At 42.6% G+C, this 27,476-nt stretch overlaps 1 non-coding gene across 1 annotated transcript; it reads left to right on the forward strand.

Annotated features, from left to right (window-relative positions):
• Positions 1-18,087: 18,087 nt before the first annotated feature.
• On the forward strand, positions 18,088-18,160 carry TRNAT-GGU (transfer RNA threonine (anticodon GGU)). The gene has a single exon. It is a non-coding gene; the product is annotated as a tRNA-Thr (tRNA).
• Positions 18,161-27,476: the final 9,316 nt, after the last annotated feature.

A 27,476-nucleotide genomic window follows, 5' to 3' on the forward strand; every position in this document is an offset into this window, starting at 1 on the left:
AACTTTTCCACAATACGTGACAACCATTTAGTTTCTGAGCTTCCGTGGCTCAATGGTTAGCGCGTTCGGCTGTTAACCAATAGGTTGGTGGTTCAAGCCCACCCGGGAGAGGTGTTGTGGGATCTCAAATGTCACGTATAGAGCCATAGTTTTTCCACAATACCTGACGACCATATAATTTTTGGGCTTCCGTGGCGCAATGGTTAGCACGCTCAGCTGTTGTTCAAAAGGTTGGTGATTCGAGCCCACCCGGGAGCGGTGTTGTGAGGTCTCAGGTGTAGCGTAAAAAGTCATAGCTTTTCCACAATACCTGACAACCATTTAATTTCTGAGCTTCCGTGGCTCAATGGTTAGCGCGTTCGGCTGTTAACCAATAGGTTGGTGGTTCGAGCCCACCCGGGAGCGGTGTTGTGGGATCTCAAATGTCACGTATAAAGCCAAAGATTTTCCACAATACCTGACGACCATATAATTTTTGGGCTTCCATGGCGCAATAGTTAGCGCGCTCCGCTGTTATTCAAAAGGTTGGTGGTTCGAGCCCACCCGGGAGCGGTGTTGTGAGGTCTCAGATTTAGCGTAAAAAGTCATAGCTTTTCCACAATACCTGACAACCATTTAATTTCTGAGCTTCCGTGGCTCAATGGTTAGCGCGTTCGGCTGTTAACCAATAGGTTGGTGGTTCGAGCCCACCCGGGAGCGGTGTTGTGGGATCTCAAATGTCACGTATAAAGCCAAAGTTTTTCCACAATACCTGACGACCAAATAATTTTTGGGCTTCCGTGGCGCAATGGTTAGCGCGCTCCGCTGTTATTCAAACGGTTGTTGGTTCGAGCCCGTTCGGGAGCGGTGTTGTGAGGTCTCAAATGTAACGTTTAAATTCAGAGTTTTTCCACAATACCTGACGAACATGTAATTTTTGCGCTTCCGTGGCTCAATGGTTAGCGCGTTCGGCTGTTAACCAATAGGTTGGTGGTTCGAGCCCACCCGGGAGCGGTGTTGTGGGGTCTTAGATGTAGCGTAAAAAGTCAAAACTTTTCCACAATACGTGACAACCATTTAGATTCTGAGCTTCCGTGGCTCAATGGTTAGCGCGTTCGGCTGTTAACCAATAGATTGGTGGTTCAAGCCCACCCGGGAGAGGTGTTGTGGGATCTCAAATGTCACGTATAGAGCCATAGTTTTTCCACAATACCTGACGACCATATAATTTTTGGGCTTCCGTGGCGCAATGGTTAGCACGCTCAGCTGTTGTTCAAAAGGTTGGTGATTCGAGCCCACCCGGGAGCGGTGTTGTGAGGTCTCAGGTGTAGCGTAAAAAGTCATAGCTTTTCCACAATACCTGACAACCATTTAATTTCTGAGCTTCCGTGGCTCAATGGTTAGCGCGTTCGGCTGTTAACCAATAGGTTGGTGGTTCGAGCCCACCCGGGAGCGGTGTTGTGGGGTCTTAGATGTAGCGTAAAAAGTCAAAACTTTTCCACAATACGTGACAACCATTTAGTTTCTGAGCTTCCGTGGCTCAATGGTTAGCGCGTTCGGCTGTTAACCAATAGGTTGGTGGTTCAAGCCCACCCGGGAGAGGTGTTGTGGGATCTCAAATGTCACGTATAGAGCCATAGTTTTTCCACAATACCTGACGACCATATAATTTTTGGGCTTCCGTGGCGCAATGGTTAGCACGCTCAGCTGTTGTTCAAAAGGTTGGTGATTCGAGTCCACCTGGGAGCGGTGTTGTGAGGTCTCAGGTGTAGCGTAAAAAGTCATAGCTTTTCCACAATACCTGACAACCATTTAATTTCTGAGCTTCCGTGGCTCAATGGTTAGCGCGTTCGGCTGTTAACCAATAGGTTGGTGGTTCGAGCCCACCCGGGAGCGGTGTTGTGGGGTCTTAGATGTAGCGTAAAAAGTCAAAACTTTTCCACAATACGTGACAACCATTTAGTTTCTGAGCTTCCGTGGCTCAATGGTTAGCGCGTTCGGCTGTTAACCAATAGGTTGGTGGTTCAAGCCCACCCGGGAGAGGTGTTGTGGGATCTCAAATGTCACGTATAGAGCCATAGTTTTTCCACAATACCTGACGACCATATAATTTTTGGGCTTCCGTGGCGCAATGGTTAGCACGCTCAGCTGTTGTTCAAAAGGTTGGTGATTCGAGCCCACCCGGGAGCGGTGTTGTGAGGTCTCAGGTGTAGCGTAAAAAGTCATAGCTTTTCCACAATACCTGACAACCATTTAATTTCTGAGCTTCCGTGGCTCAATGGTTAGCGCGTTCGGCTGTTAACCAATAGGTTGGTGGTTCGAGCCCACCCGGGAGCGGTGTTGTGGGATCTCAAATGTCACGTATAAAGCCAAAGATTTTCCACAATACCTGACGACCATATAATTTTTGGGCTTCCATGGCGCAATAGTTAGCGCGCTCCGCTGTTATTCAAAAGGTTGGTGGTTCGAGCCCACCCGGGAGCGGTGTTGTGAGGTCTCAGATTTAGCGTAAAAAGTCATAGCTTTTCCACAATACCTGACAACCATTTAATTTCTGAGCTTCCGTGGCTCAATGGTTAGCGCGTTCGGCTGTTAACCAATAGGTTGGTGGTTCGAGCCCACCCGGGAGCGGTGTTGTGGGATCTCAAATGTCACGTATAAAGCCAAAGTTTTTCCACAATACCTGACGACCAAATAATTTTTGGGCTTCCGTGGCGCAATGGTTAGCGCGCTCCGCTGTTATTCAAACGGTTGGTGGTTCGAGCCCGTTCGGGAGCGGTGTTGTGAGGTCTCAAATGTAACGTTTAAATTCAGAGTTTTTCCACAATACCTGACGAACATGTAATTTTTGCGCTTCCGTGGCTCAATGGTTAGCGCGTTCGGCTGTTAACCAATAGGTTGGTGGTTCGAGCCCACCCGGGAGCGGTGTTGTGGGGTCTTAGATGTAGCGTAAAAAGTCAAAACTTTTCCACAATACGTGACAACCATTTAGATTCTGAGCTTCCGTGGCTCAATGGTTAGCGCGTTCGGCTGTTAACCAATAGATTGGTGGTTCAAGCCCACCCGGGAGAGGTGTTGTGGGATCTCAAATGTCACGTATAGAGCCATAGTTTTTCCACAATACCTGACGACCATATAATTTTTGGGCTTCCGTGGCGCAATGGTTAGCACGCTCAGCTGTTGTTCAAAAGGTTGGTGATTCGAGCCCACCCGGGAGCGGTGTTGTGAAGTCTCAGGTGTAGCGTAAAAAGTCATAGCTTTTCCACAATACCTGACAACCATTTAATTTCTGAGCTTCCGAGGCTCAATGGTTAGCGCGTTCGGCTGTTAACCAATAGGTTGGTGGTTCGAGCCCACCCGGGAGCGGTGTTGTGGGGTCTTAGATGTAGCGTAAAAAGTCAAAACTTTTCCACAATACGTGACAACCATTTAGTTTCTGAGCTTCCGTGGCTCAATGGTTAGCGCGTTCGGCTGTTAACCAATAGGTTGGTGGTTCAAGCCCACCCGGGAGAGGTGTTGTGGGATCTCAAATGTCACGTATAGAGCCATAGTTTTTCCACAATACCTGACGACCATATAATTTTTGGGCTTCCGTGGCGCAATGGTTAGCACGCTCAGCTGTTGTTCAAAAGGTTGGTGATTCGAGCCCACCCGGGAGCGGTGTTGTGAGGTCTCAGGTGTAGCGTAAAAAGTCATAGCTTTTCCACAATACCTGACAACCATTTAATTTCTGAGCTTCCGTGGCTCAATGGTTAGCGCGTTCGGCTGTTAACCAATAGGTTGGTGGTTCGAGCCCACCCGGGAGCGGTGTTGTGGGATCTCAAATGTCACGTATAAAGCCAAAGTTTTTCCACAATACCTGACGACCATATAATTTTTGGGCTTCCATGGCGCAATGGTTAGCGCGCTCCGCTGTTATTCAAAAGGTTGGTGGTTCGAGCCCACCCGGGAGCGGTGTTGTGAGGTCTCAGATTTAGCGTAAAAAGTCATAGCTTTTCCACAATACCTGACAACCATTTAATTTCTGAGCTTCCGTGGCTCAATGGTTAGCGCGTTCGGCTGTTAACCAATAGGTTGGTGGTTCGAGCCCACCCGGGAGCGGTGTTGTGGGATCTCAAATGTCACGTTTAAAGCCAAAGTTTTTCCACAATACCTGACGACCAAATAATTTTTGGGCTTCCGTGGCGCAATGGTTAGCGCGCTCCGCTGTTATTCAAACGGTTGGTGGTTCGAGCCCGTTCGGGAGCGGTGTTGTGAGGTCTCAAATGTAACGTTTAAATTCAGAGTTTTTCCACAATACCTGACGAACATGTAATTTTTGCGCTTCCGTGGCTCAATGGTTAGCGCGTTCGGCTGTTAACCAATAGGTTGGTGGTTCGAGCCCACCCGGGAGCGGTGTTGTGGGGTCTTAGATGTAGCGTAAAAAGTCAAAACTTTTCCACAATACGTGACAACCATTTAGTTTCTGAGCTTCCGTGGCTCAATGGTTAGCGCGTTCGGCTGTTAACCAATAGATTGGTGGTTCAAGCCCACCCGGGAGAGGTGTTGTGGGATCTCAAATGTCACGTATAGAGCCATAGTTTTTCCACAATACCTGACGACCATATAATTTTTGGGCTTCCGTGGCGCAATGGTTAGCACGCTCAGCTGTTGTTCAAAAGGTTGGTGATTCGAGCCCACCCGGGAGCGGTGTTGTGAGGTCTCAGGTGTAGCGTAAAAAGTCATAGCTTTTCCACAATACCTGACAACCATTTAATTTCTGAGCTTCCGTGGCTCAATGGTTAGCGCGTTCGGCTGTTAACCAATAGGTTGGTGGTTCGAGCCCACCCGGGAGCGGTGTTGTGGGATCTCAAATGTCACGTATAAAGCCAAAGTTTTTCCACAATACCTGACGACCAAATAATTTTTGGGCTTCCGTGGCGCAATGGTTAGCGCGCTCTGCTGTTATTCAAAAGGTTGGTGGTTCGAGCCCACCCGGGAGAGGTGTTGTGGGATCTCAAATTTCACGTATAGAGCCATAGTTTTTCCACAATACCTGACGACCATATAATTTTTGGGCTTCCGTGGCGCAATGGTTAGCACGCTCAGCTGTTGTTCAAAAGGTTGGTGATTCGAGCCCACCCGGGAGCGGTGTTGTGAGGTCTCAGGTGTAGCGTAAAAAGTCATAGCTTTTCCACAATACCTGACAACCATTTAATTTCTGAGCTTCCGTGGCTCAATGGTTAGCGCGTTCGGCTGTTAACCAATAGGTTGGTGGTTCGAGCCCACCCGGGAGCGGTGTTGTGGGATCTCAAATGTCACGTATAAAGCCAAAGTTTTTCCACAATACCTGACGACCATATAATTTTTGGGCTTCCATGGCGCAATGGTTAGCGCGCTCCGCTGTTATTCAAAAGGTTGGTGGTTCGAGCCCACCCGGGAGCGGTGTTGTGAGGTCTCAGATTTAGCGTAAAAAGTCATAGCTTTTCCACAATACCTGACAACCATTTAATTTCTGAGCTTCCGTGGCTCAATGGTTAGCGCGTTCGGCTGTTAACCAATAGGTTGGTGGTTCGAGCCCACCCGGGAGCGGTGTTGTGGTTTCTCAAATGTCACGTATAAAGCCAAAGTTTTTCCACAATACCTGACGACCAAATAATTTTTGGGCTTCCGTGGCGCAATGGTTAGCGCGCTCCGCTGTTATTCAAAAGGTTGGTGGTTCGAGCCCATTCGGGAGCGGTGTTGTGAGGTCTCAAATGTAACGTTTAAATTCAGAGTTTTTCCACAATACCTGACGACCATATAATATTTGGGCTTCCGTGGCGCAATGGTTAGCGCGCTCAGCTGTTATTCAAAAGGTTGGTGATTCGAGCCCACCCGGGAGCGGTGTTGTGAGGTCTCAGGTGTAGCGTAAAAAGTCATAGCTTTTCCACAATACCTGACAACCATTTAATTTCTGAGCTTCCTTGGCTCAATGGTTAGCGCGTTCGGCTGTTAACCAATAGGTTGGTGGTTCGAGCCCACCCGGGAGCGGTGTTGTGGGGTCTTAGATGTAGCGTAAAAAGTCAAAACTTTTCCACAATACGTGACAACCATTTAGTTTCTGAGCTTCCGTGGCTCAATGGTTAGCGCGTTCGGCTGTTAACCAATAGGTTGGTGGTTCAAGCCCACCCGGGAGAGGTGTTGTGGGATCTCAAATGTCACGTATAGAGCCATAGTTTTTCCACAATACCTGACGACCATATAATTTTTGGGCTTCCGTGGCGCAATGGTTAGCACGCTCAGCTGTTGTTCAAAAGGTTGGTGATTCGAGCCCACCCGGGAGCGGTGTTGTGAGGTCTCAGGTGTAGCGTAAAAAGTCATAGCTTTTCCACAATACCTGACAACCATTTAATTTCTGAGCTTCCGTGGCTCAATGGTTAGCGCGTTCGGCTGTTAACCAATAGGTTGGTGGTTCGAGCCCACTCGGGAGCGGTGTTGTGGGATCTCAAATGTCACGTATAAAGCCAAAGTTTTTCCACAATACCTGACGACCAAATAATTTTTGGGCTTCCGTGGCGCAATGGTTAGCGCGCTTCGCTGTTATTCAAAAGGTTGGTGGTTCGAGCCCGTTCGGGAGCGGTGTTGTGAGGTCTCAAATGTAACGTTTTAATTCAGAGTTTTTCCACAATACCTGACGAACATGTAATTTTTGCGCTTCCGTGGCTCAATGGTTAGCGCGTTCGGCTGTTAACCAATAGGTTGGTGGTTCGAGCCCACCCGGGAGCGGTGTTGTGGGGTCTTAGATGTAGCGTAAAAAGTCAAAACTTTTCCACAATACGTGACAACCATTTAGTTTCTGAGCTTCCGTGGCTCAATGGTTAGCGCGTTCGGCTGTTAACCAATAGATTGGTGGTTCAAGCCCACCCGGGAGAGGTGTTGTGGGATCTCAAATGTCACGTATAGAGCCATAGTTTTTCCACAATACCTGACGACCATATAATTTTTGGGCTTCCGTGGCGCAATGGTTAGCACGCTCAGCTGTTGTTCAAAAGGTTGGTGATTCGAGCCCACCCGGGAGCGGTGTTGTGAGGTCTCAGGTGTAGCGTAAAAAGTCATAGTTTTCCACAATACCTGACAACCATTTAATTTCTGAGCTTCCGTGGCTCAATGGTTAGCGCGTTCGGCTGTTAACCAATAGGTTGGTGGTTCGAGCCCACCCGGGAGCGGTGTTGTGGGATCTCAAATGTCACGTATAAAGCCAAAGTTTTTCCACAATACCTGACGACCATATAATTTTTGGGCTTCCATGGCGCAATGGTTAGCGCGCTCCGCTGTTATTCAAAAGGTTGGTGGTTCGAGCCCACCCGGGAGCGGTGTTGTGAGGTCTCAGATTTAGCGTAAAAGTCATAGCTTTTCCACAATACCTGACAACCATTTAATTTCTGAGCTTCCGTGGCTCAATGGTTAGCGCGTTCGGCTGTTAACCAATAGGTTGGTGGTTCGAGCCCACCCGGGAGCGGTGTTGTGGTTTCTCAAATGTCACGTATAAAGCCAAAGTTTTTCCACAATACCTGACGACCAAATAATTTTTGGGCTTCCGTGGCGCAATGGTTAGCGCGCTCCGCTGTTATTCAAAAGGTTGGTGGTTCGAGCCCATTCGGGAGCGGTGTTGTGAGGTCTCAAATGTAACGTTTAAATTCAGAGTTTTTCCACAATACCTGACGACCATATAATATTTGGGCTTCCGTGGCGCAATGGTTAGCGCGCTCAGCTGTTATTCAAAAGGTTGGTGATTCGAGCCCACCCGGGAGCGGTGTTGTGAGGTCTCAGGTGTAGCGTAAAAAGTCATAGCTTTTCCACAATACCTGACAACCATTTAATTTCTGAGCTTCCGTGGCTCAATGGTTAGCGCGTTCGGCTGTTAACCAATAGGTTGGTGGTTCGAGCCCACCCGGGAGCGGTGTTGTGGGGTCTTAGATGTAGCGTAAAAAGTCAAAACTTTTCCACAATACGTGACAACCATTTAGTTTCTGAGCTTCCGTGGCTCAATGGTTAGCGCGTTCGGCTGTTAACCAATAGGTTGGTGGTTCAAGCCCACCCGGGAGAGGTGTTGTGGGATCTCAAATGTCACGTATAGAGCCATAGTTTTTCCACAATACCTGACGACCATATAATTTTTGGGCTTCCGTGGCGCAATGGTTAGCACGCTCAGCTGTTGTTCAAAAGGTTGGTGATTCGAGCCCACCCGGGAGCGGTGTTGTGAGGTCTCAGGTGTAGCGTAAAAAGTCATAGCTTTTCCACAATACCTGACAACCATTTAATTTCTGAGCTTCCGTGGCTCAATGGTTAGCGCGTTCGGCTGTTAACCAATAGGTTGGTGGTTCGAGCCCACTCGGGAGCGGTGTTGTGGGATCTCAAATGTCACGTATAAAGCCAAAGTTTTTCCACAATACCTGACGACCAAATAATTTTTGGGCTTCCGTGGCGCAATGGTTAGCGCGCTTCGCTGTTATTCAAAAGGTTGGTGGTTCCAGCCCGTTCGGGAGCGGTGTTGTGAGGTCTCAAATGTAACGTTTTAATTCAGAGTTTTTCCACAATACCTGACGAACATGTAATTTTTGCGCTTCCGTGGCTCAATGGTTAGCGCGTTCGGCTGTTAACCAATAGGTTGGTGGTTCGAGCCCACCCGGGAGCGGTGTTGTGGGGTCTTAGATGTAGCGTAAAAAGTCAAAACTTTTCCACAATACGTGACAACCATTTAGTTTCTGAGCTTCCGTGGCTCAATGGTTAGCGCGTTCGGCTGTTAACCAATAGGTTGGTGGTTCAAGCCCACCCGGGAGGGGTGTTGTGGGATCTCAAATGTCACGTATAGAGCCATAGTTTTTCCACAATACCTGACGACCATATAATTTTTGGGCTTCCATGGCGCAATAGTTAGCGCGCTCCGCTGTTATTCAAAAGGTTGGTGGTTCGAGCCCACCCGGGAGCGGTGTTGTGAGGTCTCGGATTTAGCGTAAAAAGTCATAGCTTTTCCACAATACCTGACAACCATCTAATTTCTGAGCTTCCGTGGCTCAATGGTTAGCGCGTTCGGCTGTTAACCAATAGGTTGGTGGTTCGAGCCCACCCGGGAGCGGTGTTGTGAGGTCTCAAATGTAACGTTTAAATTCAGAGTTTTTCCACAATACCTGACGAACATGTAATTTTTGCGCTTCCGTGGCTCAATGGTTAGCGCGTTCGGCTGTTAACCAATAGGTTGGTGGTTCGAGCCCACCCGGGAGCGGTGTTGTGGGGTCTTAGATGTAGCGTAAAAAGTCAAAACTTTTCCACAATACGTGACAACCATTTAGTTTCTGAGCTTCCGTGGCTCAATGGTTAGCGCGTTCGGCTGTTAACCAATAGATTGGTGGTTCAAGCCCACCCGGGAGAGGTGTTGTGGGATCTCAAATGTCACGTATAGAGCCATAGTTTTTCCACAATACCTGACGACCATATAATTTTTGGGCTTCCGTGGCGCAATGGTTAGCACGCTCAGCTGTTGTTCAAAAGGTTGGTGATTCGAGCCCACCCGGGAGCGGTGTTGTGAGGTCTCAGGTGTAGCGTAAAAAGTCATAGCTTTTCCACAATACCTGACAACCATTTAATTTCTGAGCTTCCGTGGCTCAATGGTTAGCGCGTTCGGCTGTTAACCAATAGGTTGGTGGTTCGAGCCCACCCGGGAGCGGTGTTGTGGGGTCTTAGATGTAGCGTAAAAAGTCAAAACTTTTCCACAATACGTGACAACCATTTAGTTTCTGAGCTTCCGTGGCTCAATGGTTAGCGCGTTCGGCTGTTAACCAATAGGTTGGTGGTTCAAGCCCACCCGGGAGAGGTGTTGTGGGATCTCAAATGTCACGTATAGAGCCATAGTTTTTCCACAATACCTGACGACCATATAATTTTTGGGCTTCCGTGGCGCAATGGTTAGCACGCTCAGCTGTTGTTCAAAAGGTTGGTGATTCGAGCCCACCCGGGAGCGGTGTTGTGAGGTCTCAGGTGTAGCGTAAAAAGTCATAGCTTTTCCACAATACCTGACAACCATTTAATTTCTGAGCTTCCGTGGCTCAATGGTTAGCGCGTTCGGCTGTTAACCAATAGGTTGGTGGTTCGAGCCCACCCGGGAGCGGTGTTGTGGGATCTCAAATGTCACGTATAAAGCCAAAGTTTTTCCACAATACCTGACGACCATATAATTTTTGGGCTTCCATGGCGCAATGGTTAGCGCGCTCCGCTGTTATTCAAAAGGTTGGTGGTTCGAGCCCACCCGGGAGCGGTGTTGTGAGGTCTCAGATTTAGCGTAAAAAGTCATAGCTTTTCCACAATACCTGACAACCATTTAATTTCTGAGCTTCCGTGGCTCAATGGTTAGCGCGTTCGGCTGTTAACCAATAGGTTGGTGGTTCGAGCCCACCCGGGAGCGGTGTTGTGGGATCTCAAATGTCACGTATAAAGCCAAAGTTTTTCCACAATACCTGACGACCAAATAATTTTTGGGCTTCCGTGGCGCAATGGTTAGCGCGCTCCGCTGTTATTCAATCGGTTGGTGGTTCGAGCCCGTTCGGGAGCGGTGTTGTGAGGTCTCAAATGTAACGTTTAAATTCAGAGTTTTTCCACAATACCTGACGAACATGTAATTTTTGCGCTTCCGTGGCTCAATGGTTAGCGCGTTCGGCTGTTAACCAATAGGTTGGTGGTTCGAGCTCACCCGGGAGCGGTGTTGTGGGGTCTTAGATGTAGCGTAAAAAGTCAAAACTTTTCCACAATACGTGACAACCATTTAGTTTCTGAGCTTCCGTGGCTCAATGGTTAGCGCGTTCGGCTGTTAACCAATAGATTGATGGTTCAAGCCCACCCGGGAGAGGTGTTGTGGGATCTCAAATGTCACGTATAGAGCCATAGTTTTTCCACAATACCTGACGACCATATAATTTTTGGGCTTCCGTGGCGCAATGGTTAGCACGCTCAGCTGTTGTTCAAAAGGTTGGTGATTCGAGCCCACCCGGGAGCGGTGTTGTGAGGTCTCAGGTGTAGCGTAAAAAGTCATAGCTTTTCCACAATACCTGACAACCATTTAATTTCTGAGCTTCCGTGGCTCAATGGTTAGCGCGTTCGGCTGTTAACCAATAGGTTGGTGGTTCGAGCCCACCCGGGAGCGGTGTTGTGGGATCTCAAATGTCACGTATAAAGCCAAAGTTTTTCCACAATACCTGACGACCAAATAATTTTTGGGCTTCCGTGGCGCAATGGTTAGCGCGCTCCGCTGTTATTCAAAAGGTTGGTGGTTCGAGCCCACCCGGGAGCGGTGTTGTGAGGTCTCAGATTTAGCGTAAAAAGTCATAGCTTTTCCACAATACCTGACAACCATTTAATTTCTGAGCTTCCGTGGCTCAATGGTTAGCGCGTTCGGCTGTTAACCAATAGGTTGGTGGTTCGAGCCCACCCGGGAGCGGTGTTGTGGGATCTCAAATGTCACGTATAAAGCCAAAGTTTTTCCACAATACCTGACGACCAAATAATTTTTGGGCTTCCGTGGCGCAATGGTTAGCGCGCTCCGCTGTTATTCAATCGGTTGGTGGTTCGAGCCCGTTCGGGAGCGGTGTTGTGAGGTCTCAAATGTAACGTTTAAATTCAGAGTTTTTCCACAATACCTGACGAACATGTAATTTTTGCGCTTCCGTGGCTCAATGGTTAGCGCGTTCGGCTGTTAACCAATAGGTTGGTGGTTCGAGCTCACCCGGGAGCGGTGTTGTGGGGTCTTAGATGTAGCGTAAAAAGTCAAAACTTTTCCACAATACGTGACAACCATTTAGTTTCTGAGCTTCCGTGGCTCAATGGTTAGCGCGTTCGGCTGTTAACCAATAGATTGATGGTTCAAGCCCACCCGGGAGAGGTGTTGTGGGATCTCAAATGTCACGTATAGAGCCATAGTTTTTCCACAATACCTGACGACCATATAATTTTTGGGCTTCCGTGGCGCAATGGTTAGCACGCTCAGCTGTTGTTCAAAAGGTTGGTGATTCGAGCCCACCCGGGAGCGGTGTTGTGAGGTCTCAGGTGTAGCGTAAAAAGTCATAGCTTTTCCACAATACCTGACAACCATTTAATTTCTGAGCTTCCGTGGCTCAATGGTTAGCGCGTTCGGCTGTTAACCAATAGGTTGGTGGTTCGAGCCCACCCGGGAGCGGTGTTGTGGGATCTCAAATGTCACGTATAAAGCCAAAGTTTTTCCACAATACCTGACGACCAAATAATTTTTGGGCTTCCGTGGCGCAATGGTTAGCGCGCTCCGCTGTTATTCAAAAGGTTGGTGGTTCGAGCCCGTTCGGGAGCGGTGTTGTGAGGTCTCAAATGTAACGTTTAAATTCAGAGTTTTTCCACAATACCTGACGAACATGTAATTTTTGCGCTTCCGTGGCTCAATGGTTAGCGCGTTCGGCTGTTAACCAATAGGTTGGTGGTTCGAGCCCACCCGGGAGCGGTGTTGTGGGGTCTTAGATGTAGCGTAAAAAGTCAAAACTTTTCCACAATACGTGACAACCATTTAGTTTCTGAGCTTCCGTGGCTCAATGGTTAGCGCGTTTGGCTGTTAACCAATAGATTGGTGGTTCAAGCCCACCCGGGAGAGGTGTTGTGGGATCTCAAATGTCACGTATAGAGCCATAGTTTTTCCACAATACCTGACGACCATATAATTTTTGGGCTTCCGTGGCGCAATGGTTAGCACGCTCAGCTGTTGTTCAAAAGGTTGGTGATTCGAGCCCACCCGGGAGCGGTGTTGTGAGGTCTCAGGTGTAGCGTAAAAAGTCATAGCTTTTCCACAATACCTGACAACCATTTAATTTCTGAGCTTCCGTGGCTCAATGGTTAGCGCGTTCGGCTGTTAACCAATAGGTTGGTGGTTCGAGCAAACCCGGGAGCGGTGTTGTGGGATCTCAAATGTCACGTATAAAGCCAAAGTTTTTCCACAATACCTGACGACCATATAATTTTTGGGCTTCCATGGCGCAATGGTTAGCGCGCTCCGCTGTTATTCAAAAGGTTGGTGGTTCGAGCCCACCCGGGAGCGGTGTTGTGAGGTCTCAGATTTAGCGTAAAAAGTCATAGATTTTCCACAATACCTGACAACCATTTAATTTCTGAGCTTCCGTGGCTCAATGGTTAGCGCGTTCGGCTGTTAACCAATAGGTTGGTGGTTCGAGCCCACCCGGGAGCGGTGTTGTGGGATCTCAAATGTCACGTATAAAGCCAAAGTTTTTCCACAATACCTGACGACCAAATAATTTTTGGGCTTCCGTGGCGCAATGGTTAGCGCGCTCCGCTGTTATTCAAAAGGTTGGTGGTTCGAGCCCATTCGGGAGCGGTGTTGTGAGGTCTCAAATGTAACGTTTAAATTCAGAGTTTTTCCACAATACCTGACGACCATATAATATTTGGGCTTCCGTGGCGCAATGGTTAGCGCGCTCAGCTGTTATTCAAAAGGTTGGTGATTCGAGCCCACCCGGGAGCGGTGTTGTGAGGTCTCAGGTGTAGCGTAAAAAGTCATAGCTTTTCCACAATACCTGACAACCATTTAATTTCTGAGCTTCCGTGGCTCAATGGTTAGCGCGTTCGGCTGTTAACCAATAGGTTGGTGGTTCGAGCCCACCCGGGAGCGGTGTTGTGGGATCTCAAATGTCACGTATAAAGCCAAAGATTTTCCACAATACCTGACGACCAAATAATTTTTGGGCTTCCGTGGCGCAATGGTTAGCGCGCTCCGCTGTTATTCAAAAGGTTGGTGGTTCGAGCCAATTCGGGAGCGGTGTTGTGAGGTCTCAAATGCAACGTTTAAATTCAGAGTTTTTCCACAATACCTGACGACCATTAAATTTTTGGGCTTCCGTGGCGCAATGGTTAGCGCGCTCAGCTGTTATTCAAAAGGTTGGTGATTCGAGCCCACCCGGAAGCGGTGTTGTGAGGTCTCAGGTGTAGCGTAAAAAGTCATAGCTTTTCCACAATACCTGACAACCATTTAATATCTGACCTGCCGTGGTTCAATGGTTAGCGCGTTCGGCTGTTAACCAATAGGTTGGTGGTTCGAGCCCACCCGGGAGCGGTGTTGTGGGGTCTTAGATGTAGCGTAAAAAGTCAAAACTTTTCCACAATACGTGACAACCATTTAGTTTCTGAGATTCCGTGGCTCAATGGTTAGCGCGTTCGGCTGTTAACCAATAGGTTGGTGGTTCAAGCCCACCCGGGAGAGGTGTTGTGGGATCTCAAATGTCACGTATAGAGCCATAGTTTTTCCACAATACCTGACGACCATATAATTTTTGGGCTTCCGTGGCGCAATGGTTAGCGCGCTCCGCTGTTATTCAAAAGGTTGGTGGTTCGAGCCCATTCGGGAGCGGTGTTGTCACGTATAAAGCCAAAGTTTTTCCACAATACCTGACGACCATATAATTTTTGGGCTTCCGTGGTGCAATGGTTAGCGCGCTCCGCTGTTATTCAAAAGGTTAGTGATTCGAGCCCACCCGGGAGCGGTGTTGTGAGGTCTCAGATTTAGCGTAAAAAGTTATAGCTTTTCCACAATACCTGACAACCATTTATTTTCTGAGCTTCCGTGGCTCAGTGGTTAGCGCGTTCGTCTGTTAACCAATAGGTTGGTGGTTCGAGCCCACCCGGGAGCGGTGTTGTTGGATCTCAAATGTCACGTATAAAGCCATAGTTTTTCCACAATACCTGACGACCATATAATTTTTGGGCTTCCGTGGCGCAATGGTTAGCGCGCTCAGCTGTTATTCAAAAAGTTGGTGATTCGAGCCCACCCGGGAGCGGTGTTGTGAGGTCTCAGGTGTAGCGTAAAAAGTCATAGCTTTTCCACAATACCTGACAACCATTTAATTTCTGAGCTTCGTGGGTCAATGGTTAGCGCGTTCGGCTGTTAACCAATAGGTTGGTGGTTTGAGCCCAACCGGGAGCGGTGTTGTGGGATCTCAAATGTCACGTATAATGCCAAAGTTTTTCCACAATACCTGACGACCAAATAATTTTTGGGCTTCCGTTCCGCAATGGTTAGCGCGCTCCGCTGTTATTCAAAAGGTTGGTGGTTCGAGCCCATTCGGGAGCGGTGTTGTGAGGTCTCAAATATAACGTTTAAATTCAGAGTTTTTCCACAATACCTGACGAACATGTAATTTTTGGGCTTCCGTGGCTCAATGGTTAGCGCGTTCGGCTGTTAACCAATAGGTTGGTGGTTCGAGGCCACCCGGGAGCGGTGTTGTGGGGTCTTAGATGTAGCGTAAAAAGTCAAAACTTTTCCACAATACGTGACAACCATTTAGTTTCTGAGATTCCGTGGCTCAATGGTTAGCGCGTTCGGCTGTTAACCAATAGGTTGGTGGTTCAAGCCCACCCGGGAGAGGTGTTGTGGGATCTCAAATGTCACGTATAGAGCCATAGTTTTTCCACAATACCTGACGACCATATAATTTTTGGGCTTCCGTGGCGCAATGGTTAGCGCGCTCCGCTGTTATTCAAAAGGTTGGTGGTTCGAGCCCATTCGGGAGCGGTGTTGTCACGTATAAAGCCAAAGTTTTTCCACAATACCTGACGACCATATAATTTTTGGGCTTCCGTGGTGCAATGGTTAGCGCGCTCCGCTGTTATTCAAAAGGTTGGTGATTCGAGCCCACCCGGGAGCGGTGTTGTGAGGTCTCAGATTTAGCGTAAAAAGTTATAGCTTTTCCACAATACCTGACAACCATTTATTTTCTGAGCTTCCGTGGCTCAGTGGTTAGCGCGTTCGTCTGTTAACCAATAGGTTGGTGGTTCGAGCCCACCCGGGAGCGGTGTTGTTGGATCTCAAATGTCACGTATAAAGCCATAGTTTTTCCACAATACCTGACGACCATATAATTTTTGGGCTTCCGTGGCGCAATGGTTAGCGCGCTCAGCTGTTATTCAAAAGGTTGGTGATTCGAGCCCACCCGGGAGCGGTGTTGTGAGGTCTCAGGTGTAGCGTAAAAAGTCATAGCTTTTCCACAATACCTGACAACCATTTAATTTCTGAGCTTCGTGGGTCAATGGTTAGCGCGTTCGGCTGTTAACCAATAGGTTGGTGGTTTGAGCCCAACCGGGAGCGGTGTTGTGGGATCTCAAATGTCACGTATAATGCCAAAGTTTTTCCACAATACCTGACGACCAAATAATTTTTGGGCTTCCGTTCCGCAATGGTTAGCGCGCTCCGCTGTTATTCAAAAGGTTGGTGGTTCGAGCCCATTCGGGAGCGGTGTTGTGAGGTCTCAAATATAACGTTTAAATTCAGAGTTTTTCCACAATACCTGACGAACATGTAATTTTTGGGCTTCCGTGGCTCAATGGTTAGCGCGTTTGGCTGTTAACCAATAGGTTGGTGGTTCGAGCCCACCCGGGAGCGGTGTTGTGGGGTCTTAGATGTAGCGTAAAATGTCAAAACTTTTCCACAATACGTGACAACCATTTAGTTTCTGAGCTTCCGTGGCTCAATGGTTAGCGCGTTCGGCTGTTAACCAATAGGTTGGTGGTTCAAGCCCACCCGGGAGAGGTGTTGTGGGATCTCAAATGTCACGTATAGAGCCATAGTTTTTCCACAATACCTGACGACCATATAATTTTTGGGCTTCCGTGGCGCAATGGTTAGCACGCTCAGCTGTTATTCAAAAGGTTGGTGATTCGAGCCCAACCGGGAGCGGTGTTGTGGGATCTCAAATGTAACGTTTAAATTCAGAGTTTTTCCACAATACCTGACGAACATGTAATTTTTGGGCTTCCGTGGCTCAATGGTTAGCGCGTTTGGCTGTTAACCAATAGGTTGGTGGTTCGAGCCCACCCGGGAGCGGTGTTGTGGGGTCTTAGATGTAGCGTAAAAAGTCAAAACTTTTCCACAATACGTGACAACCATTTAGTTTCTGAGCTTCCGTGGCTCAATGGTTAGCGCGTTCGGCTGTTAACCAATAGGTTGGTTGTTCAAGCCCACCCGGGAGAGGTGTTGTGGGATCTCAAATGTCACGAATAGAGCCATAGTTTTTCCACAATACCTGACGAACATGTAATTTTTGGGCTTCCGTGGCTCAATGGTTAGCGCGTTCGGCTGTTAACCAATAGGTTGGTGGTTCGAGCCCACCCGGGAGCGGTGTTGTGGGGTCTTAGATGTAGCGTAAAAAGTCAAAACTTTTCCACAATACGTGACAACCATTTAGTTTCTGAGCTTCCGTGGCTCAATGGTTAGCGCGTTCGGCTGTTAACCAATAGGTTGGTTGTTCAAGCCCACCCGGGAGAGGTGTTGTGGGATCTCAAATGTCACGTATAGAGCCATAGTTTTTCCACAATACCTGACGACCATATAATTTTTGGGCTTCCGTGGCGCAATGGTGAGCACGCTCAGCTGTTATTCAAAAGGTTGGTGATTCGAGCCCACCCGGGAGCGGTGTTGTGAGGTCTCAGGTGTAGTGTAAAAAGTCATAGCTTTTCCACAATACCTGACAACCATTTAATTTCTGAGCTTCCGTGGCTCAATGGTTAGCGCGTTCGGCTGTTAACCAATAGGTTGGTGGTTCGAGCCCACCCGGGAGCGGTGTTGTGGGATCTCAAATGTCACGTATAAAGCCAAAGTTTTTCCACAATACCTGACGACCAAATCATTTTTGGGCTTCCGTGGCGCAATGGTTAGCGCGCTCCGCTGTTATTCAAAATGTTGGTGGTTCGAGCCCATTCGGGAGCGGTGTTGTGAGGTCTCAAATGTAACGTTTAAATTCAGAGTTTTTCCACAATACCTGACGACCATATAATTTTTGGGCTTCCGTGGCGCAATGGTTAGCGCGCTCCGCTGTTATTCAAAAGGTTGGTGGTTCGAGCCCAACCGGGAGCGGTGTTGTGGGATCTCAAATGTAACGTTTAAATTCAGAGTTTTTCCACAATACCTGACGAACATGTAATTTTGGGGCTTCCGTGGCTCAATGGTTAGCGCGTTTGGCTGTTAACCAATAGGTTGGTGATTCGAGCCCACCCGGGAGCGGTGTTGTGAGGTCTCAGGTGTAGCGTAAAAAGTCATAGCTTTTCCACAATACCTGACAACCATTTAATTTCTGAGCTTCCGTGGCTCAATGGTTAGCGCGTTCGGCTGGTAACCAATAGGTTGGTGGTTCGAGCCCACCCGGGAGCGGTGTTGTGGGATCACAAATGTCACGTATAAAGCCAAAGTTTTTCCACAATACCTGACGACCATATAATTTTTGGGCTTCCATGGCGCAATGGTTAGCGCGCTCCGCTGTTATTCAAAAGGTTGGTGGTTCGAGCGCACCCGGGAGCGGTGTTGTGAGGTCTCAGATTTAGCGTAAAAAGTCATAGCTTTTCCACAATACCTGACAACCATTCAATTTCTGAGCTTCCGTGGCTCAATGGTTAGCGCGTTCGGCTGTTAACCAATAGGTTGGTGGTTCGAGCCCACCCGGGAGCGGTGTTGTGGGATCTCAAATGTCACGTATAAAGCCAAAGTTTTTCCACAATACCTGACGACCATATAATTTTTGGGCTTCCGTGGCGCAATGGTTAGCGTGCTCCGCTGTTATTCAAAAGGTTGGTGGTTCGAGCCCAACCGGGAGCGGTGTTGTGGGATCTCAAATGTAACGTTTAAATTCAGAGTTTTTCCACAATACCTGACGAACATGTAATTTTTGGGCTTCCGTGGCTCAATGGTTAGCGCGTTCGGCTGTTAACCGAAAGGTTGGTGGTTAGAGCCCACCCGGGAGAGGTGTTGTGGGGTTTTAGATGTAGCGTTAAAAGTCAAAACTTTTCCACAATACATGACAACCATTTAGTTTCTGAGCTTCCGTGGCTCAATGGTTAGCGCGTTCGGCTATTAGCCAATAGGTTGGTGGTTCGAGCCCACTCGGGAGAGGTGTTGTGGGATCTCAAATGTCACGTATAAAGCCATAGTTTTTCCACAATACCTGACGACCATATAATTTTTGGGCTTCCGTGGCGCAATGGTTAGCGCGCTCCGCTGTTATTCAAAAGGTTGGTGGTTCGAGCCCACCCGGGAGCGGTGTTGTGGGATCTCAAATGTCACGTATAAAGCCAAAGTTTTTCCACAATACCTGACGACCAAATAATTTTTGGGCTTCCGTGGCGCAATGGTTAGCGCGCTCCGCTGTTATTCAAAAGGTTGGTGGTTCGAGCCAACAACCTTTCGGTTAACAGCCGAACGCGCTAACCATTGAGCCACGGAAACTCAGAAATTAAATGATCGGCAGGTATTGTGGAAAAACTTTGACTTTTTATGTTACATCTGAGACCTCACAACACCGCTCCCGTATGGGCTCGAACCAACAACATTTCGGTTAACAGCCGAACGCGCTAACTATTGCGCCACGGAAGCCCAAAAATTAAATGGTCTTCAGGTATTATGGAAAAACTTTGACTTTTTACGTTATTTATCACAAAACACACCAACGTTTCCGGGTGGGCTCGAACTAGCAATCTTTCGGTTAACAGCCGAACGCGCTAACCATTGTGCCACGGAAGTTTAGAAAATTGATTGTCGTCAGGTATTGTAGAAAAACTTTGACTTTTTACGTTACATCTGAGACAACACGACACCGCTCCCGGGTGGGCTCGAACCACCAACCTTTTGATAAACAGCTGAACGCGCTAACCATTGCGCCACGGAAGCCCAAAAATTAAATGGTCGTCAGGTATTATGGAAAAACTTTGACTTTTTACGTTATTTATACCAAAACACACCCACGTTCCCGGGTGGGCTCGAACCACCAACCTCTCGGTTAACAGCCGAAAGCGCTAACCATTGAGCCACGGAAACTCAGAAATTAAATGATCGGCAGGTATTGTGGAAAAACTTTGACTTCTTATGTTACATCTGAGACCTCACAACTCTGCTCCCGGTTGGGCTGAACCACCAACCTTTTTACTAACAGCTGAACGCGATAACCATTGCGCCACGGAAGTCAAAAATTAAATGGTCTTCAGGTATTATGGAAAAACTTTGACTTTTTACGTTATTTATCACAAAACACACCAACGTTCCCGGGTGGGCTCGAACTAGCAATCTTTCGGTTAACAGCCGAACGCGCTAACCATTGTGTCACGGTAGTTTTGAAAATAATTTGTCGTCAGTATTGTAGAAAAACTTTGACTTTTTATATTACATTTAACAGTTTTTTGAATGAATATCGTTACATTTTCTTGAATTAAAGCAAAAAGTACAAAAATTATGGTTTCAGTGGTTAAATTTGAAAATAGTGAAGAAATACTCAAAATATGCTTCTCTGGCCGTGAAACGTCGATTTTGAAAATGTTATTAAAAATCGAGGTACATTTTTATTTATTGTTCAATCGAGATGAAATCACTTTTAAGGAGTATTTTATAGAGAATTAAGCTGAATTCGGTCAAAAATTTGTCCAGAAAAAAATGCATTCAAAAATGTACCGAAAAAATCGCATGTTTTTTTTCTTCAAGATACAAAATCCGTGACAACGATTTCTTGTTGAAAATTGAATTTTAACAGTTTTTTGAATGACTATCGTTACATTTGCTTGAATTAAAGCAAAAAGTACAAAAATAACGGCTTCAGTGGCTATATTTGAAAATAGTTAAGAAATACTCAAAATATGCTTTTCTGGCCGTGAAACGTCGATTTTGAAAATGTTAGTAAAAATCGAGGTACTTTTTTATTTATTGTTCAATCGAGATGAAATCACTTTTAAGGAGTATTTTATAGGGAATTAAGCTGAATTAGGTCAAAAATTTTTCCAGAAAATATGCATTCAAAAGTGTACCGAAAAATTGCATGTTTTTTTTTCTTCTAGATACAAAATCCGTGACTACGATTTCTTATTGAAAATTGAATTTTAGCAGTTTTTTGATTGAATTTCGTTTCATTTGCTCGAATTAAAGCAAAATGTACAAAAATAACGGCTTCAGTGGTTATATTTGAAAATAGTTAAGAAATACTCAAAATATGCTTTTCTGGCCGTGAAACGTCGATTTTGAAAATGTTATTAAAAATCGAAGTACATTTTTATTTATTGTTCAATCGAGATGAAATCACTTTTAAGGAGTATTTTATAGAGAATTAAGCTGAATTCGGTCAAAAATTTGTCCAGAAAAAAATGCATTTAAAAATGTACCGAAAAAATCGCATGTTTTTTTTCTTCAAGATACAAAATCCGTGACAACGATTTCTTGTTGAAAATTGAATTTTAACAGTTTTTTGAATGAATATCGTTACATTTGCTTGAATTAAAGCAAAAAGTACAAAAATTATGGTTTCAGTGGTTAAATTTGAAAATAGTGAAGAAATACTCAAAATATGCTTCTCTGGCCGTGAAACGTCGATTTTGAAAATGTTATTAAAAATCGAGGTACATTTTTATTTATTGTTCAATCGAGATGAAATCACTTTTAAGGAGTATTTTATAGAGAATTAAGCTGAATTCGGTCAAAAATTTGTCCAGAAAAAAATGCATTCAAAAATGTACCGAAAAAATCGCATGTTTTTTTTCTTCAAGATACAAAATCCGTGACAACGATTTCTTGTTGAAAATTGAATTTTAACAGTTTTTTGAATGACTATCGTTACATTTGCTTGAATTAAAGCAAAAAGTACAAAAATAACGGCTTCAGTGGCTATATTTGAAAATAGTTAAGAAATACTCAAAATATGCTTCTCTGGCCGTGAAACGTCGATTTTGAAAATGTTATTAAAAATCGAGGTACATTTTTATTTATTGTTCAATCGAGATGAAATCACTTTTAAGGAGTATTTTATAGGGAATTAAGCTGAATTAGGTCAAAAATTTTTCCAGAAAATATGCATTCAAAAGTGTACCGAAAAAATCGCATGTTTTTTTTCTTCAAGATACAAAATCCGTGACAACGATTTCTTGTTGAAAATTGAATTTTAACAGTTTTTTGAATGACTATCGTTACATTTGCTTGAATTCAAGCAAAAAGTACAAAAATAACGGCTTCAGTGGCTATATTTGAAAATAGTTAAGAAATACTCAAAATATGCTTTTCTGGCCGTGAAACGTCGATTTTGAAAATGTTATTAAAAATCGAGGTACATTTTTATTTATTGTTCAATCGAGATGAAATCACTTTTAAGGAGTATTTTATAGAGAATTAAGCTGAATTCGGTCAAAAAATTTGTCCAGAAAAAAATGCATTCAAAAATGTACCGAAAAAATCGCATGTTTTTTTTCTTCAAGATACAAAATCCGTGACAACGATTTCTTGTTGAAAATTGAATTTTAACAGTTTTTTGAATGACTATCGTTACATTTGCTTGAATTAAAGCAAAAAGTACAAAAATAACGGCTTCAGTGGCTATATTTGAAAATAGTTAAGAAATACTCAAAATATGCTTTTCTGGCCGTGAAACGTCGATTTTGAAAATGTTATTAAAAATCGAGGTACATTTTTATTTATTGTTCAATCGAGATGAAATCACTTTTAAGGAGTATTTTATAGAGCATTAAGCTGAATTCGGTAAAAAATTTGTCCAGAAAAAAATGCATTCAAAAATGTACCGAAAAAATCGCATGTTTTTTTTCTTCAAGATACAAAATCCGTGACTACGATTTCTTATTGAAAATTGAATTTTAACAGTTTTTTGATTGAATGTCGTTACATTTGCTTGAATTAAAGTAAAATGTACAAAAATAACGGCTTCAGTGGTTATATTTGAAAATAGTTAAGAAATACTCAAAATATGCTTTTCTGGCCGTGAAACGTCGACTTTGAAAATGTTATTAAAAATCGAAGTACATTTTTATTTATTGTTCAATAGAGATGAAATCACTTTTAAGGAGTATTTTATAGAGCATTAAGCTGAATTCGGTAAAAAATTTGTCCAGAAAAAAATGCATTCAAAAATGTACCGAAAAAATCGCATGTTTTTTTTCTTCAAGATACAAAATCCGTGACTACGATTTCTTATTGAAAATTGAATTTTAACAGTTTTTTGATTGAATGTCGTTACATTTGCTTGAATTAAAGTAAAATGTACAAAAATAACGGCTTCAGTGGTTATATTTGAAAATAGTTAAGAAATACTCAAAATATGCTTTTCTGGCCGTGAAACGTCGATTTTGAAAATGTTATTAAAAATCGAAGTACATTTTTATTTATTGTTCAATCGAGATGAAATCACTTTTAAGGAGTATTTTATAGAGCATTAAGCTGAATTCGGTAAAAAATTTGTCCAGAAAAAAATGCATTCAAAAATGTACCGAAAAAATCGCATGTTTTTTTTCTTCAAGATACAAAATCCGTGACTACGATTTCTTATTGAAAATTGAATTTTAACAGTTTTTTGATTGAATGTCGTTACATTTGCTTGAATCAAAGTAAAATGTACAAAAATAACGGCTTCAGTGGTTATATTTGAAAATAGTTAAGAAATACTCAAAATATGCTTTTCTGGCCGTGAAACGTCGATTTTGAAAATGTTATTAAAAATCGAAGTACATTTTTATTTATTGTTCAATCGAGATGAAATCACTTTTAAGGAGTATTTTATAGAGAATTAAGCTGAATTCGGTCAAAAATTTGTTCAGAAAAAAATGCATTTAAAAATGTACCGAAAAAATCGCATGTTTTTTTTCTTCAAGATACAAATTCCGTGACATTGATTTCTTGTTGAAAATTGAATTTTAACAGTTTTTTGAATGAATATCGTTACATTTGCTTGAATTAAAGCAAAAAGTACAAAAATTATGGTTTCAGTGGTTAAATTTGAAAATAGTGAAGAAATACTCAAAATATGCTTCTCTGGCCGTGAAACGTCGATTTTGAAAATGTTATTAAAAATCGAGGTACATTTTTATTTATTGTTCAATCGAGATGAAATCACTTTTAAGGAGTATTTTATAGAGAATTAAGCTGAATTCGGTCAAAAATTTGTGCAGAAAAAAATGCATTCAAAAATGTACCGAAAAAATCGCATGTTTTTTTTCTTCAAGATACAAAATCCGTGACAACGATTTCTTGTTGAAAATTGAATTTTAACAGTTTTTTGAATGACTATCGTTACATTTGCTTGAATTAAAGCAAAAAGTACAAAAATAACGGCTTCAGTGGCTATATTTGAAAATAGTTAAGAAATACTCAAAATATGCTTTTCTGGCCGTGAAACGTCGATTTTGAAAATGTTATTAAAAATCGAGGTACATTTTTATTTATTGTTCAATCGAGATGAAATCACTTTTAAGGAGTATTTTATAGGGAATTAAGCTGAATTAGGTCAAAAATTTTTCCAGAAAATATGCATTCAAAAGTGTACCGAAAAATTGCATGTTTTTTTTTCTTCTAGATACAAAATCCGTGACTACGATTTCTTATTGAAAATTGAATTTTAGCAGTTTTTTGATTGAATTTCGTTTCATTTGCTCGAATTAAAGCAAAATGTACAAAAATAACGGCTTCAGTGGTTATATTTGAAAATAGTTAAGAAATACTCAAAATATGCTTTTCTGGCCGTGAAACGTCGATTTTGAAAATGTTATTAAAAATCGAAGTACATTTTTATTTATTGTTCAATCGAGATGAAATCACTTTTAAGGAGTATTTTATAGAGAATTAAGCTGAATTCGGTCAAAAAATTTGTCCAGAAAAAAATGCATTCAAAAATGTACCGAAAAAATCGCATGTTTTTTTTCTTCAAGATACAAAATCCGTGACAACGATTTCTTGTTGAAAATTGAATTTTAACAGTTTTTTGAATGACTATCGTTACATTTGCTTGAATTAAAGCAAAAAGTACAAAAATAACGGCTTCAGTGGCTATATTTGAAAATAGTTAAGAAATACTCAAAATATGCTTTTCTGGCCGTGAAACGTCGATTTTGAAAATGTTATTAAAAATCGAGGTACATTTTTATTTATTGTTCAATCGAGATGAAATCACTTTTAAGGAGTATTTTATAGGGAATTAAGCTGAATTAGGTCAAAAATTTTTCCAGAAAATATGCATTCAAAAGTGTACCGAAAAATTGCATGTTTTTTTTTCTTCTAGATACAAAATCCGTGACTACGATTTCTTATTGAAAATTGAATTTTAGCAGTTTTTTGATTGAATTTCGTTTCATTTGCTCGAATTAAAGCAAAATGTACAAAAATAACGGCTTCAGTGGTTATATTTGAAAATAGTTAAGAAATACTCAAAATATGCTTTTCTGGCCGTGAAACGTCGATTTTGAAAATGTTATTAAAAATCGAAGTACATTTTTATTTATTGTTCAATCGAGATGAAATCACTTTTAAGGAGTATTTTATAGAGAATTAAGCTGAATTCGGTCAAAAAATTTGTCCAGAAAAAAATGCATTCAAAAATGTACCGAAAAAATCGCATGTTTTTTTTCTTCAAGATACAAAATCCGTGACAACGATTTCTTGTTGAAAATTGAATTTTAACAGTTTTTTGAATGACTATCGTTACATTTGCTTGAATTAAAGCAAAAAGTACAAAAATAACGGCTTCAGTGGCTATATTTGAAAATAGTTAAGAAATACTCAAAATATGCTTTTCTGGCCGTGAAACGTCGATTTTGAAAATGTTATTAAAAATCGAGGTACATTTTTATTTATTGTTCAATCGAGATGAAATCACTTTTAAGGAGTATTTTATAGGGAATTAAGCTGAATTAGGTCAAAAATTTTTCCAGAAAATATGCATTCAAAAGTGTACCGAAAAATTGCATGTTTTTTTTTCTTCTAGATACAAAATCCGTGACTACGATTTCTTATTGAAAATTGAATTTTAGCAGTTTTTTGATTGAATTTCGTTTCATTTGCTCGAATTAAAGCAAAATGTACAAAAATAACGGCTTCAGTGGTTATATTTGAAAATAGTTAAGAAATACTCAAAATATGCTTTTCTGGCCGTGAAACGTCGATTTTGAAAATGTTATTAAAAATCGAAGTACATTTTTATTTATTGTTCAATCGAGATGAAATCACTTTTAAGGAGTATTTTATAGAGAATTAAGCTGAATTCGGTCAAAAAATTTGTCCAGAAAAAAATGCATTCAAAAATGTACCGAAAAAATCGCATGTTTTTTTTCTTCAAGATACAAAATCCGTGACAACGATTTCTTGTTGAAAATTGAATTTTAACAGTTTTTTGAATGACTATCGTTACATTTGCTTGAATTGAAGCAAAAAGTACAAAAATAACGGCTTCAGTGGCTATATTTGAAAATAGTTAAGAAATACTCAAAATATGCTTTTCTGGCCGTGAAACGTCGATTTTGAAAATGTTATTAAAAATCGAGGTACATTTTTATTTATTGTTCAATCGAGATGAAATCACTTTTAAGTAGTATTTTATAGAGCATTAAGCTGAATTCGGTAAAAAATTTGTCCAGAAAAAAATGCATTCAAAAATGTACCGAAAAAATCGCATGTTTTTTTTCTTCAAGATACAAAATCCGTGACTACGATTTCTTATTGAAAATTGAATTTTAACAGTTTTTTGATTGAATGTCGTTACATTTGCTTGAATTAAAGTAAAATGTACAAAAATAACGGCTTCAGTGGTTATATTTGAAAATAGTTAAGAAATACTCAAAATATGCTTTTCTGGCCGTGAAACGTCGACTTTGAAAATGTTATTAAAAATCGAAGTACATTTTTATTTATTGTTCAATCGAGATGAAATCACTTTTAAGGAGTATTTTATAGAGCATTAAGCTGAATTCGGTAAAAAATTTGTCCAGAAAAAAATGCATTCAAAAATGTACCGAAAAAATCGCATGTTTCTTTTCTTCAAGATACAAAATCCGTGACTACGATTTCTTATTGAAAATTGAATTTTAACAGTTTTTTGATTGAATGTCGTTACATTTGCTTGAATTAAAGTAAAATGTACAAAAATAACGGCTTCAGTGGTTATATTTGAAAATAGTTAAGAAATACTCAAAATATGCTTTTCTGGCCGTGAAACGTCGATTTTGAAAATGTTATTAAAAATCGAAGTACATTTTTATTTATTGTTCAATCGAGATGAAATCACTTTTAAGGAGTATTTTATAGAGCATTAAGCTGAATTCGGTAAAAAATTTGTCCAGAAAAAAATGCATTCAAAAATGTACCGAAAAAATCGCATGTTTTTTTTCTTCAAGATACAAAATCCGTGACTACGATTTCTTATTGAAAATTGAATTTTAACAGTTTTTTGATTGAATGTCGTTACATTTGCTTGAATCAAAGTAAAATGTACAAAAATAACGGCTTCAGTGGTTATATTTGAAAATAGTTAAGAAATACTCAAAATATGCTTTTCTGGCCGTGAAACGTCGATTTTGAAAATGTTATTAAAAATCGAAGTACATTTTTATTTATTGTTCAATCGAGATGAAATCACTTTTAAGGAGTATTTTATAGAGAATTAAGCTGAATTCGGTCAAAAATTTGTTCAGAAAAAAATGCATTTAAAAATGTACCGAAAAAATCGCAT

This window comes from Phalangium opilio, unplaced genomic scaffold (genome assembly GCF_054372755.1).
Source record: "Phalangium opilio isolate 3A_F unplaced genomic scaffold, DU_Popi_V2 ptg000360l_1, whole genome shotgun sequence".
In the NCBI taxonomy this organism is placed as follows: Eukaryota; Metazoa; Arthropoda; class Arachnida; order Opiliones; family Phalangiidae; genus Phalangium; species Phalangium opilio.